The following is a 12,086-nucleotide window of genomic DNA, read 5'->3' on the forward strand; positions in this document are numbered from 1 at the left end:
AGTGAACTGTCAATCAACATCATAAGAGGCAGAAATATCAGACACTCGTACTTCAAAACATAAACATAATAACTTATGATGAGTTTTATGATCTAACTTTACCTCTAAATCTTTTTTCATTTGGGACTGTACAACAATACTCACATTGACAGCAGGTGGAATGAATAAGGTTTGAGAAATTATTTATAAAAAAAATTAACATATAATTTTCAAAGTAATTTTTAACGAATATTGTAACACCGGAAGAGATTTTTCTTTGGCGCAGGCGCAATTTTCTCTTGCGCGCGAAAAACCGTTAAACTGACTGGAGCAGCAGCACGCAAGTTAACTTACCTCACAAACTATATTAATAATTTTGTAAAAGTGATGTCAAACTAATTTGGTGTAGGTTACATACGGATATGAAAACAATTAAAAACAATTCGTCTGTAGATATGGTACCTGAATCTGTTTACGACTGAACTCAGAGCAGAGCAAACTGTTGATGACGATGTACACTCATATTTATCTATATGCCTTTCTCTTTCTTATGTTTGGGACATACTAAAATGGAGGTTGCTTGGCAGACGTCGCTGGAGGAAAGAGGTATACTTATTATCTGAACAACTATCTAAATAATTATCTATTATTACATATGAGAAATCATTTTTATCTAGTTGTGCTAGCTGGGTTACTTCGTTACCATTGTTGGGTGTAACTAATTGCTAAAGTAATTAACTTACAGCAACTATTTACTAAGTAATTAGTTTCTGTAGTAATGAACTTACAGCAACTATTTACAAAGTAATTAGTTACTGTAAGTTAATTACCTTTTCCTTAAAAAAGTAAAGTATGGGATTACTCTTATTTTTCCTGTGTATGGACTGTAGATCAATGATTGGGTAGATATACAATAGTGGATTTAACATCAAAATTTAAAATGTTAAAATGCATGCTTTTATGTATCTTTTGCACTTTGAATACTTTTGTGAGTTAATAAGAATAATAGTAACACTCTTGTGTAATTTACAATTCTCACTATTAACTGATTAATTACTGAGATATTGGTTGTTTATTAATACTTATTAATGCCTGATTCTGCAAAACCTTTTTCTACATCCTCAATCCTACCTAATTCCTACCAACACTTTCCTAATTTACTCACCCCCATGTCATCCAAGTTGTTTTTGTTTTTATTTGTTTAGTCGAGAACAAATTACGTTTTTTGAGGAAAACACACAACTTCTAGTCTTCCACTAGCTGTGTGATGTGTTAGCACAACTTTACATATTGCGTAATCACGTCGAACGGTCACGCGTCACATATGTGAAAATCTCACTTGCGGACCATTTTAAACAATAAAGTGACACAAAGACATTAATTAGTATAATTCAACATACAACAACATCAGGGGTGTGTTTTCCAAAAGCATCGTTAGCCAACGAACATCGTAAGTTCCATCGTTACTAACTTCGTTCAATGATTTGGTGTTTCCCGAAACCATCGTTCAAACGAACATTCGCAAACTGCATTGCTAACTTGTGTCGTTGGAACGACAGCTCTTCACGCATCGTTCCTTGTTATTATTATATGTAGACTTAAGTTACGTTGATCATGCTTTTGAACAAAATAAGCAAACGATCCAATCAGATCTCGATATAGAAATTTAAATCCAGCCATGCCTTATTTCATCTCAAAAGCCGTTTCATTCGGATATACGTCACCACGGGGAAAATAAGGCAATCGCTACTTCCGTTTCATGGTGACTTTAAACTGCATTGAAACTGTAAACTGTTGGGTCAAATAAAATCTATTAAATTAAGAAAAATTCTGGAATGTTTTCCTCAAAAAACGTAATTTCTTCTCTACTAAAAAAATAAAGACATAAACCAAATCATCAAGATTTTATTTTTATGAAAGTGGCATATTCCTTTAATAAGCAGTAATAAGGAGTATATTGAGGCAAAAGTAGTTAATAGTTAGTAAATAAGAATTGAAACTTAAAAAGTGTGACCAGAATAATTGATGTACTATTATATGATTTATTTGAGCCGTTTTCATTGAAGATGTAATTAGTAACTAGTAGTTATTTACTTTTTTTAAATAACTTGCCCAACACTGTTCGTTATTTAAGTTAAGTATAATTAAAGTGTGTAATGGAGATAATTCTAAGTTTAACTAACACCTTGCCCATTTCTGTGGAAATGACTAGAAACTATAATGTTTTAATCTCTATGGACTAGAGAAGAAGACGTAAAGAATAAAACACCAAGTATTTTAAACTCACATGACACAAAATGAATGTTGATCACACAAAAGTAAATCTCAGGTATCTCTTCATTACAGTCAATGTAACTCATGTCTGGGACTCTACTGCCATCTAGTGTTAAAGGAGATGATCTGTGAGCAGGACACTTTACTACCTAAATTATTTACACCATCTGTTAATGAAACACAGTAACAATATTCCATTGCCTATTATAGAAAAGCTGTTTAATGATCGTAATAAACAGCTCTGTGTCATTGAGTTTGCTGAAGACGGAGTGTAAATTTTGGCTTGGGTCTGGATACGCTTTGACTCACAGTCACATTCTCAGCTGACAGAAAAACGAGTGTTATTGTTGAGAACAGACTCATTGCTATCAAGATGTTGTGTAGGACGTAAACCGTCTGTGATATTCACAGACAGTCACATATCACATAACACTCGTTTTTCTGCACATATGCAGACAAGGATCTGGTGGGATTTGCGTTTATGTTTGTTGTATATTGAAAAACGTGCACACTTTTGCAACAACTCGATTGTAAATCATTTTGTACAAATCTAAAATGCATACTAGAAATTAGCTATAAAACTGAGGTTGGATATGTGTGACATGCTAAGGAAAAACATTACTAATGCCATTGCTCCTACTTAAAAATTATGAACTTGACAAAAAGCACCCTATAGACCATATCTTCTATGTAAAATTAAAGAATCTTTTTTATTGTATTTATTTTTCCTTTTTCTTGCATTTGGTTATAATAATTTGGTTCGGGAAGGGATAAAGATGAAAAGTTAAAACACCAGAGAAAATAATTGCTTGAAATCTTTGGTATCGAAAATGATCCTCTTATTTATTTCAAATGATTGTTGTTTACGATACACTATTTAATGGCGTAGTATGCTCTGTTAAATTGTTATTTTACAATGCTCAGCAAAAAATAAAAAGCACCCTGAATTATTTAGTAAGGTTTTAGATAATTTTGCACATAAAACCCACTTACATTTTCTTTAGAGTGCTTAAAAATTACTAATTAATAAGCAGTGGTCCTAGGACGCCAGATGGTGACAGGGGGCCCTAGTTTTATTATTTAGTTTAAGTAAATTTCTAGGTTTGAGGTGTTTTATGTCATGATTTTTCTATGGGGGTGCATAAGGCATAGACCCTCACCCTACACTTGCTGAAAAAGTTTGATAACCATAACTACTGTCATAAGCACTTAGTTAGTGATCAAGTGAGCCATCTGGTGGTAAAGACATGCATTACAGATAGGTGACTAGGATCAACTACAAGGAGTGAAGCAGTCACACAGGGACACAGATGACAGTTTTGCCATAAATTTCTACCGGCTCTACAAAACTAGCAAAATAATCAGTTAAAACGTAAACTGCAAATCTTGATAAATACAGTATGATCTGATGTTACCCACTTATAATTCAATGTAACATGCAAACTGCTGTTAAGTGTCTTTGTGTAAGCTGTTACCATTTCAGTACAAATCAGACCTCAGTTTTTCAGCCTCACGACCATTTATTTTATTATTTAGTGCCGCTTAGAAAAACACAATGATAGATTTAGCAGGCCCTCATCTCGAATTAATATTTTTTTGCCAATTTACTGCTGCATATCAAATCTTGCAATGAATTTTACATGAGTTATTTTTACTTTTTACTCAAGTATATGATTCAGTTTCTACTTTTTCCACAGCAGCTGGATTTTGATTCATTGATGGCAGCACAGGGACTTTCTGCACAGTTTTACCATTAATGTATCATATGTGACGAATCAGAACTAGTGTGTTAAAGCAGATACATCATGCACTGTGTGTCCCAGACTGAAGTAAGTTTTCCAATGAATTTTCAAATTTGTGTCCGACGGTGTGTGTTTTTAATACAGGATATTGCCCGTAACTTTTGTAAAAGAGAAAGTAGCAGTTTGTGACGGCTCTTTGTTTACATATTTGAAGAAAAAGTGACCAGTTTTGTAGTGTACCCAATCTTTTGATATTACAGTATTTCATAACTGACACATATTCCTAATTAATTATTTTTCTATATATGTGACCCTGCCTGTAAAAACCCAGCTTATAGTAAGTCATTTTTTTGTATAACCTTGTTATCTTTAATATTGAATGAATATTGAGATTTAATATTAAGATCATGTCAAAGATTGACATCAGTGAGTGAAATCAAACTTTTATGCTCCAAATCCCATTATCAGATTATGAGACTTTAGCCTGAATTTCCAGAAAGCAGCACATATTTATTTTACTGTGTATCAATACTGCCATATATTATTATCTATTGACATATTTTTATAATGCAAGAACATTTATTTCTGTGTTTAAGTTTCTTTCCCAGTATAAAATCTCTTCCAACATTTGGGAAGCCAGGGATTTTTTTTAAAGCTATAAAGAAATATGGTGTTCATGTGACTCTTGAGGATGTTTTTTGCTTTGAGTTATGTGTGTGTAATTAAGTTCAAGTTGAGCTGATCGACTTGTGTGGCATTACTAACATATGGTGTTAATGGGGCTTATTTACTTATGAAAGGAACTGCTGGGTGCCAGGCTATATGTTTCTCCATTAAATTGTCATGAGTTATTAATCACAAACACACACACATAATATTTGAAGGGTTGACGTGTGGGAAATTTAACCGGGGATATTCTCAATGTGCTGACTCTTAGCCAGAAACGAACTGTATGCAAGTACAGTGAAAGCAAAGCTGGATTTTATGTTTCACAGCGTGACTGCACCCTTGCAATGCGTTATAGCCAAGCATTTATATATGTGTATGTTTCTGGCATATGTGCCCTTTTAGGTTCGGAAATGTGACTGTCAGATGTCCTAAATGTTGTTCACCCTAAAGCTGATGATGCATGAATGAAGTAATTACATAAACCATTACAAATGAGACAAATGTACATTCTGTGGAAATTTCCCAATAAGTAATCGGGCCATGATTGTGGTGAATATGGGCGTCTGGCTAAGGGCAGCTGATATTCGACACCCTCTCTGTTCTGCACATCAGGCATTTTATTACAGCTCATTAAGAGTGTGAATAACTCACTACTATCAGTAAAGAGAAGAGTTCACACACATGCTGTTTATTCTCCGCTCTTTAACAAGCTGTGTTAGTCATATGAGGACGGTTATTATCAGAGGGTGACAAAAACATATACAGCTCTCATTTCAAACTAAAGGAAAACCATATATTAGATATATATATTTAATCTTTTGATTGTCGTGTAATGTTGCACAGCACATTACTTAACACTGGAGCTTGCTAGGATGTAACTGAATGTGCTGAATTGTCAAGAAAGAAGTAATATAATAAATCTTTTACTACTTTAAAGTCACCATGAAACGGAAGTTGCGATTGTCTTATTTTCTCAGTGTTGACGTATATCTGAGTGAAAAAAGGTAGCGCTGGACTTGAATTCATCCATCGAGAACTTGGGTTATGTTGCTGATTGCTGTGATTTTTTTCTGGGCCTTGCCCACCTGCCATATCATATGACCGGAACGGAAGTAAAGAGAGATCGTTTGCGAAATTTGCATTTTTGATTAAAGATTATGAGGGTACATGCATTTTTTAAATGGACAGTAAGTAGGATTTTAAGTGTTTTATTAGTCAAAATCAATGTCTTTATTCATAAATATGTCCTGGTTGGTGTCAAATGACCTCTGCCAGTGATCCGACTTTTCTTTGTAAGCTTAGAATTTCTTCTCTTTACTTACATTGAACGGGTAAGTACAAGGAGGCTTCCGTGTTGTTCCGCCATACTGATAAACTATAATAGCAGAGAAGGACAAAAAGAACTAGCCTACCAACGCGTTTCCACATCGCGTTTTCATTCAGAACACGTGAACTTGATGAAACGGACAAGGAGATCAGTGAGTACATAACGGCTACCGTAGTTGCAACACGCATTTGGAAAAGCGAGGGGCTAGAGAACACTATTCGTTTAAATGCAAAATACAATTTCACCACTAGATGGGGTAAATCCCACTTATTGCCCCTTTAAAATAATGAAGCTTACAGATAAGTCATTTGTTAAAAATACGACAATATTCCAAAACGAATTACTTTTTTAATTTCAATTTTGTTTGCGACTTTAAATTTTATTAAAAACATTAATGATGCTAAAGGGTGATTCTCACGAAATTCAGACTTAGAAGGTGTCCAGCATCAGATTTTTTTTTAAAAGCCATTGAAGCCAATTTTTTTGCACATATAAGTTTAAGGTCTGATCTTGCTATAACCATTAATTTTAGCGGATTTAAAACATATTTCCTATAGAATTATTTACATTTTTTAGATTATCATTATAAAAAATTATTACCGCAACATGTTACATTAAATATATGCATTTACAAACTCATGTTTCGGCAATGAGAACTAAAAAGTTGTCTTGGTACTATGACAAACAACATTTCAACTTTTGTCTGGAGAGAAAAAATAAGAACTGCTTACCTGGTAGCCATCTTGAGTGTCACAGTCAATTATGTCCCATCCAACTATTTTTTTTAAATGCTAGTTCATTGAGGGCTTAAACAATGATTGAAAATTGTTGTGGAGGATGAGAAAATTGGTCTTGGTCACATTTATATTCCTTATTATTGTCTCTACATTTAACAATGATCACCAAATACCACATGTTTCTTTACTGTAAATGTTTATAGTGTAACATGCACTGAAGCTTTTTATTTTTTAGATTTTTTTAATTATAAATATTTCCATGTCAAAGAACCAAAATCCAGTCACGGACACGTTGCGGTAAGGAAGATTTTCCCCTTAAATGTGGAAAAAACAACAAAATTGGTTTGTATGATGTCATTTGAAATCATGTGCAAAATAGTACATAAAGAGATGATTTTCTTATTCTGATTTACTTTTTAAATTTACATTTTTTATCAAAATGTTTCATGACACCTCATAAGTCTAATTTCGTGAGAATCTCCCTAATATATATTTTTTTAAACAAAATAATATTGTCTAATTTCTTTCTTTTTATTGTAGTGAGGAGACAATCTACTAAACCTGCAGGATTTAAACACTCTGATGTTAAATTAATCAGTGATTCAGCTCAGGTAAGACCACTGAGATCTTTCGCTGTCTGTTTGCACTCTCTAAATCTCTCTTTTTTATGATTTTATGCCTAAACTTTGATTTTATTTGGGAAAAGAGTTTTCCCTTTAACTCTGGCCGGTCTCAAGCCTTCAGCCACCACACACAGTTATTTCCACACTGCTCCAGTAATGCGACCCTTTTCTTTCTGGAAAAATGACTCATTATTCTTTACTTGTAGACTTACCTACAGCTTTACATGCATTTAATGAGGATGAGGATTTTAAGTAAAATGTTTACTTAATTAATTTAATAATTTGGCCAGCAATTTTATGAAGGTTTACAAAACAGAAACACGCGGTATTGCCATTGCAACACTATTATTTTTAATTGTCTGCGTATACAACCAACAGCTTTTCAACTGGACACAATACATTTTATTTATTTTTAAGCAACATACAACATGTTTGTCAGGTAAAAATAAAGCCTTTAAATTATAATATCCTTTTAATTCAATTTTATTTATATAGGACTTTTCACAATTGTATAATTGTTTCAAAGCAGCTTTACATTAATAAAAGCAGGAAAATACGCAGAAAAATCAGGGGAAACAAAAGTAGCTGAGTACAGCATCTAATATTAAACCGTGTGTAGTAATAATGTAACGTATAGAAGAGAGTTCAAAGTCAAGCCAATGTCAGCTGACTTCCTAGGGCTTGAAAAAACTCTTAAAGAGAAAAAAACAAGTCCTTTGAAAAAAACATTGAGTACGTTTACATGCACAGAATAAGCGGATAACTATCAAAAATCTGCTTTTTACAAAAAACTGTTTTCTTGCATTTACATGCAAATCAATAAACCGGCAATGCAGAAAACTGCGTTTACATGGGACTTGGAGATTTGTCAGGTTTCTCGCAGGTAGTGACGTCATCGCCTATAGTACATTATAGTCGATCAAAAAGCCGACGGCATATCTGTCTTAAGCTATATTGTTTTATCTCTTTTAGTGTCTCCAGAACCTGTAAATATAACAGCAGTTTCTCTGCCAACTGCTTTAGTTGAGCGGAGACTTTTATGCGTTACTTTGCGCTTACTTCCGCGTGTGACGTTTATCTTTCATACGCGGAGACATGCGCACATGGACAAAACCGTGAGAAAGCCGGTGTTTACATGCCACGCGAAATCGGCGTAATGAGCAAAAAAATACCTGTGCCGATCGGTTTTTGCTTACGCCGTTTATGGGCTTTCCCTGATAAAGGAAACCCCTTTTTACACATTTACATGACACCACGTGTTATCAGTTTATTAAGCATAATCGGCGTAAGACTGTGCATGTAAACGCACTCATTGAGAGATAGCCAGACAGCTGAAGGGGGATATGCTATATAATAGATACTATATTATTAAATTTTATGGGAATTAAATGTAAGTAAGTAAATTAAAGGGGAAGCGGTCGGTAGTCGCTGGGCAGATATCGGCTGGACATCACATTGAAGTAACGTCGGTAGATCAGTAGTGTGATAATTGTTCTTTCAAAAAATATATTTTATATATATATAATGTATATCAAATCAGTTACATGACTTTATGATTTAATTAATTACAACTCATACCTTGGAAACGGTATCACAGAAATTGTTTGTGGTTTTGAAACCTTGACTCTTTAAAACCTTGGTATACCTTAAAACTGATAACCGGCCCATGCCTAATGTAGACAACAATATAAAAATACAAAGTTTAATCAATTTAATTCCTTTCATTCCTATGTAAATAGTTCATTTTAATGTATTAGATGTACATTTATCACACGATCCCACATCATTTTATTGATTCTTAATAAGAATGATTCTGTTGAGGAGATTCTGTTATTCGATTTGATTCTCACCTGGTGCACAATAAAACAGGCAAATGTGCACATCTTGTAATGATTTCCTTCACCATCATTATTGCTGTTTAAAGGTCAGTAAGTACAGAGCAGCTGTAGTGTTTCCATGTCCACTAAAAGCATTGTTTCTCACCGTATGACAGATCTGCTCTCACTATAGTTACTCACAAGGGAAGTAGTCAAACCGTGTATGACTCGCCTTCAAAACCATTATGTTCTCCTGGAAGCTTCTCTCTTACGTGCAGTAATAAATTTAGAGTAGATTGACTCCCTCAGTCCTGGTGCTCATATAAAATACGCCAAAAAAAAAGAGATTTTATATAGTAATATTTTGCAAATATACAATAAAATAATTCTAGATTGGTGTTTGCTGTAAAATTCAGATTTTGAAAACAATCGAATAGAAATATTTGTATTATAGTTCCAAAGTCTTTTATATCTTTTCAAGTCTTTTTCTTATTACATTGAGTTCTGATTTGAAGCTCCCTGGTGTGACGTAGTGTTTCTGTAATATTGTATTTTATATATCCATTCATTTTTATAAAACATTCTATCATCGAGAGAAAATGAGCGAAACTACAGTCCTTAATTTCTCTGAAACAACAGTTTAAGAACAGATATATATTTATATATCATCAGCAGCCTCGAGAAACCATAAAGATTGTGATTTCCACCAGACCTTTGGCAGCTGTACTATGTTGTCATCGTTGACTCTCATTGCCTCTTAAATCTTGTTGTTTTCCAGGCAAGACCAACTACCGGCCTCTTATGCTCTCCAGCGTTGCCTCCCCTCCGAAAAAAACCCAAACACAAAACAAAAGCCTTGTTTTGGCAGCCTAATGGTTTACAATTGTGTGTTTAATGGAGTGGGGAGGGTGGAGAGGGATGCATGCTGCTACTTGCGATGTGACAGGGCCCATATTAAGCTTGTGAGAAAGGAAGCACCAGGAATATCAATACATCCTCTGCGCAGATTTCCAGCAGAGTGTGACGTGCGTATGGGGAAACTGGGATACTTTCCTTATTATGGATTTGACATGAACTTGGCCCCCGGCCCTGGGGAATGTGATGAATGCATTATTTGATCTTCCTGTCTTTGTTTACCTCTCTGGGGCGTCAGCTAGCGGCCATTCTGCTGCGGCTCACAACACTGCGCTCGTGCACGTCACTAGATTTTTTAATAAACAGTAATCGCTTCCGGACGTTTTGATGGAGTGCAGTAGCGATAAGCCACAGCTTTTTTTGTTTGCTGAAACACATTCCTGGCATATAAAACTCAAGTTTGTGAGTTTATACACGTGGCAGCAACACTAGGGAGCGTTTTAGCAGCTGCCTGATGGGAACTTTGACATTGTATCTGCGATTGAGCAATTACACAGTTAAAGTATGTGTGTGACAAACCCAATTACATACACTGCTCTCACAGTACCCTTTAAAAGGGACAGTAACCTTTTAAAAGTCTTAATTTGTATTATTTAGGCACAGGTGTCTGTGTGGTACCGATAATGTACCTGTGAGGTACTGATTATGTACCCGTGAGGCACACTTTATTTACCTGTGAGCCACCATCTATGTACCTGTGAGGTACCATTTATGTACCTGTGAGTTACTGATTATGTACCTGTGAGTAAATAAAGTGGTACACCATTTATGTACCCGTGAGGTACCACCCTATGTACCTGTGAGGTACCGATTATGTAACCGAGAGACAGCGATCATGTAATCGGGATTTACCGATTATGTACCTGCGAGGTACCGGTCATGTAATCGTGAGGTACCGATTATGTATCATGTAACACCGAGTTACCATTTGTGTACCTGTGAGTTACTGATTATGTACCTGTGAGGTTACGCCTATGTACCCGCGAGGTATCGATTATGCACAATCTATGTACCCGTGAGGTACCGTTTATGCATCCGTGAGGTACCGATTATGTAACCGATAGATAGCGATCATGTAATCGGGATTTACCGATTATGTACCTGCGAGGTACCAATCATGTAACCGTGAGGTACCAATTATGTAACTGCAAGTTACTATTTATGTACCCGTGCGGCGCCAACTATGCACCAGCAAGGTACTGTTTAAACAGCCATGAGGTATAGATTATGCCCCCGCGAGGTATCGATTGTGTACTCGTGAGGAACACTTTATGTACATGTGAGGCACAATCTACGTACCTATGAGGCACCGATTATGCAACCGTGAGATACAGATTATGTAGCCGTGATTTACCGATTATATACCCCTGAGGTACCAATTATGTAACAGCGAGTTACCGTTTATGTTCCTGTGAGTTACTGATTATGTACTTGTAAGGTACTCGTGAGGCACCGACTATGCACCAGTAAGGTACCGTTTATGCATCCATGAGGTACAGATTATGCCCCTGCGAGATTTTGATTAAGCACCTGCGAGGTACCGATTATGGACCTGCGAGGTACCGATTATGGACCTGTGAGGCACACTTTATTTACCTGTGAGTATTTAAAGTGGGACACCATCTATGTACCCGTGAGGTACCGCCCTATGTACCTGTGAGGTACCGATTATGTAACCAAGAGATAGCGACCATGTAATCGGGATTTACCGATTATGTACCTGCGAGGTACCGGTCATGTAATCGTGAGGTACCGATTATGTATCATGTAACACCGAGTTACCGTTTGTGTACCTGTGAGTTACTGATTATGAACCTGAGAGGTTACGCCTATGTACCAGTGAGGCACCGACTATGCACCAGTAAGGTACCGCTTATGCATCTGCAAGGTACCGATTATGCACCTGCGAGGTACCGATTATGTACCTATGAGGTACATCTTAGCTGCTGGGGCTACTAATGCAAACCAATAGCCTAATAGCTATGTTTACATTTTTTAATCCA

At 35.6% G+C, this 12,086-nt stretch overlaps 1 long non-coding RNA gene across 1 annotated transcript; it reads left to right on the forward strand.

The window, feature by feature from the left end:
- Positions 1–472: 472 nt before the first annotated feature.
- Positions 473–11,102, forward strand: LOC141350634 (uncharacterized). The gene is made up of 4 exons (XR_012358770.1): positions 473–585; positions 3,951–4,082; positions 7,269–7,339; positions 9,947–11,102. It is a non-coding gene; the product is annotated as an uncharacterized lncRNA (long non-coding RNA).
- The last annotated feature ends 984 nt before the right edge of the window (positions 11,103–12,086 follow it).

Source organism: Misgurnus anguillicaudatus, chromosome 18 (assembly GCF_027580225.2).
Source record: "Misgurnus anguillicaudatus chromosome 18, ASM2758022v2, whole genome shotgun sequence".
Taxonomy (NCBI): Eukaryota; Metazoa; Chordata; class Actinopteri; order Cypriniformes; family Cobitidae; genus Misgurnus; species Misgurnus anguillicaudatus.